This window comes from Gracilinanus agilis, chromosome 1 (genome assembly GCF_016433145.1).
Source record: "Gracilinanus agilis isolate LMUSP501 chromosome 1, AgileGrace, whole genome shotgun sequence".
Taxonomy (NCBI): domain Eukaryota; kingdom Metazoa; phylum Chordata; class Mammalia; order Didelphimorphia; family Didelphidae; genus Gracilinanus; species Gracilinanus agilis.
Window position 1 is genome coordinate 304,883,551 of NC_058130.1, and position 3,282 is coordinate 304,886,832.

Here is a 3,282-nt window from a genome sequence, read left to right on the forward strand (position 1 = left end):
CTTTTATTGCTTTAAATTTTTTTTCTTCTACCTTCTCTCATGCTCAGTGCTAGGAGATCATTCTCAATCACACCAATATTCTGACCATTGCCTCTTTTTTTTTTCTTTTAATGCCTCTCATCTGAACCCTATCAAGAATATAAATGTTTCCTATTATGTTTTTTAGGTTTTTAGACTATGTGTTGTTCTTTGAATGATGGTACTTAACATTCATACTCAAACACATGCATGAAATCTTTAAATATCCTCACATGCTGGTTTCTTTATAAATCTTTCTCAAATACCTTCAGACTGCATCCAGTTCTATCAGAGGAGCAGCCTGTTTCAACATACTGTTGAATGCAGACTCTTTTTGTTCCATCTTACACACCTCTTGCTTTTCTCTTTCCCATTCATGGGCTTTCTCCCTTTTCTAATAAACTATTTAAAGCCATTTTGATGTTCCTAACATCTAATGTCAATCATTTAGGTGAACTGATTACTGCAACAAATATCTTCAAAAGTAGTATTGAATTCAATGAGAAATCCCTGAGGATGTCTTTTATTATCTTCTTTTTAATCGTAATAACTTGCTTTTAGAACCTCAAAATAAAACTTGAAAAGATCAAATACAGTTGATTCAGGGCAACAAAGCATGTTCAGAAATCTAATATCAGAATCAATTGTTAGATACAACTCTTTCCAAGATGACACAGAATGCAACTGTCCATGTTCATGCAACTCATCTAAAAATATCTGAAAAGCTTCCCTCTTTTTATGCTGCTACTTCCTTTCTTTAAACAAACTTTTCTTATTTTCTTTCCTTCCCCCCCCTAAAGTTCAGATACATTCTTCAAAACCTCAATGTATCTTCCTTGTCCATATTTTGTAGCTCTTCATCTTCTGCAAAGGCAGGGTCATCTATTGGATCAAGAAGTGGAGCAGCTAACATTAAGCCATGTCAAGAATATTCTTGGAAAACCTCCCTATTTCTCTTTTTTCAACTGCTGTGCTTGTTCCTTTTTTTTAGAACAAAATATCTTCATAAATTTGAAGATGATCTCACTCTGAAATTGCATCCCATACTTTTGTCTCTTCAAACATTTATTCAGCTATATCTGGTAGTTGAAGTCATCTTTTTGTGGTTTTCAAGAATCTGTTGAAAGGATTACTTAGCTTCCTTATATTTTTATCTTGCTTCTTCTTTTTCTTCTCTGTCTTGTTATTTTTTTTAATTCTCTGGAAATTGTATCTTAATTTATCATTATTTGTTAAATAATAAAAATGGGACAGAGAAAGAAAAAGCACTAGCCACATGTCGTGGGTCATTCTCTTCACAACCTTCTCTCAGAGCACAGTGCCAGCCCTAAGCCAGACCTCTGACATTGACCCTTTCCTTGCCCCTTGCCCAGCCAGTTGTGAAACCTCCAAGAAAGATCTCAGTCCTCGGGCATGCCAGTGCTCTTTTGTCATCTCCTCTGTGTGGGATTCCAAGACAAGAAACCCTCCTTCCTTCCCTTACTTCAATGTATATTCCTCAATTTAATGTCTTTTTCCTGAGTCTCTCTAATTTGGAGGACTCTGACCTCAGGCCAGAAAAGAAGTGGATCTTCTGGACACCAGGAGTTGCCACATGAGCTTTAGAATGGCTGCACAGCATCAGTACAGTGTCTCCTAGCATAGTAGGGAGGATCTACTCATTGCTTCAGAGAGATATGCCTCAGAAGAAGCAAGATATTTTGTTTTAAAAATCAAAAGGCTTGTTTTGCTACAAAAGGAGTACCAATTAATATTAAGTTCCTACACTCTTGGCTTATAAGAAAAAAAGGACTTTTTTTTCTTTCTTTTTCCCCCTAAGTTTTGCCAAAGTCCTATATCAGTGATCTTTAATAATCATTTTCATTGATTGTACCCAGAAGGCATTCGATGCAACTCTTTTTTCTTTTAACAGATTAGGGGTAATAATAATAATAAAAATTTAAATATTTAACATTTTTGTAGTACTTACTTACATGATGTCTATGTGTCAGATGCTGTGCTAAGAGCTTTACAATTATTATTTCATTTGATCTTCCCAAGAATCTTAGGAATTAGGTGTTATTATTATTTCCACTTTACAAATGAGGAAACTGAGCAAACAAAGTTGAATTGACTTATACAGAGTAACACAGAGAATAAGTATCTTACACTGCATTTGAACTCACGTCTTCCTGACTTCAGAATCATGTTCTATCTGAAATAATAGAACCAAAGTAATACCTTCAATTTAGAACTTGAGCTAAAATACTGTGGTAAATATTTATCTAAATTACTTCATTGGAAAATAATTCACTTAGATTTTTTTCAAAAATCTCTGCATTTATTTTATATATCTCCTGTGTTTACTTACTGCTGAAAATATTGTCTCTCTTGTAGAATATGAGTTACTTTCATTTAAGGACTGACTTATTTTTGAGTGTGCATCCTAAAACTTTGTAGCATAGTGCCTAGCAGCCACAGAGTAGGGATTAAATCGTTGCTTGTTATTTAATGGTTTGAAAAAATATCAAATTTATTATTATCATTTTAGGATATGACAGAAAATAAAATATATAGTAGTTGATGACATTGCATTTATAATTAAGATTTTAGTGGTATAAAAAGCCAGGGACATTCTTTGAGCATCTACTAGCAATTTTAAAAGAGAAAAATCACTTACTCAATGACTACTTAGCTTTCAGTGCATTGCATTCTTGAAATGAGTTCACTTGGTTTTATGCTATGACTGTTTAAAATATTTGCTTCTTATATGCAAAAACATGTCATTGGAACTTATGGCATCTTAAGGTATTTTTAGATATCTCAATAATTTTGCCTTAAATTTCCCTTTTTCCTATCAAAAATTAATACATTTCTGTCTACATGACAGGTGCTTTATAAGTCTGTGGAATTGAAAACTATTCCTGATTTTATATTCCACAATTTATTGAAGTTCAATGGAATGAGATTATATTTTCTTTTTAAAAATCAATACCTAATTTAATTCAGACTATATTATGTGCCAGAAGTATTGAACATAGTCTAATCTGAATGCTTAATGACCCACGTATTTATTATCAGTCAATTTATATTTCCAAACACTAAAAATAGTCTATTATACACTTTACACTGTATATCCCATAAGCATCTCAAAATCAACATACCCAAGTAGGATTCATTATCTTTCTCCAAAATCCACTCCTCTTCCAGCTTTCCCTATTTATATTGAAGGTCTTTCCAGTCTCCTTATGTCTCGATACTTTAATTAACTTATTGTTCTTTAGT

The 3,282-nt window shown here is 32.8% G+C and overlaps 1 pseudogene; it reads right to left on the reverse strand.

Moving 5' to 3' along the window:
• Positions 1 to 237: 237 nt before the first annotated feature.
• Positions 238 to 1,924, reverse strand: LOC123251208 (annotated as a pseudogene).
• Positions 1,925 to 3,282: the final 1,358 nt, after the last annotated feature.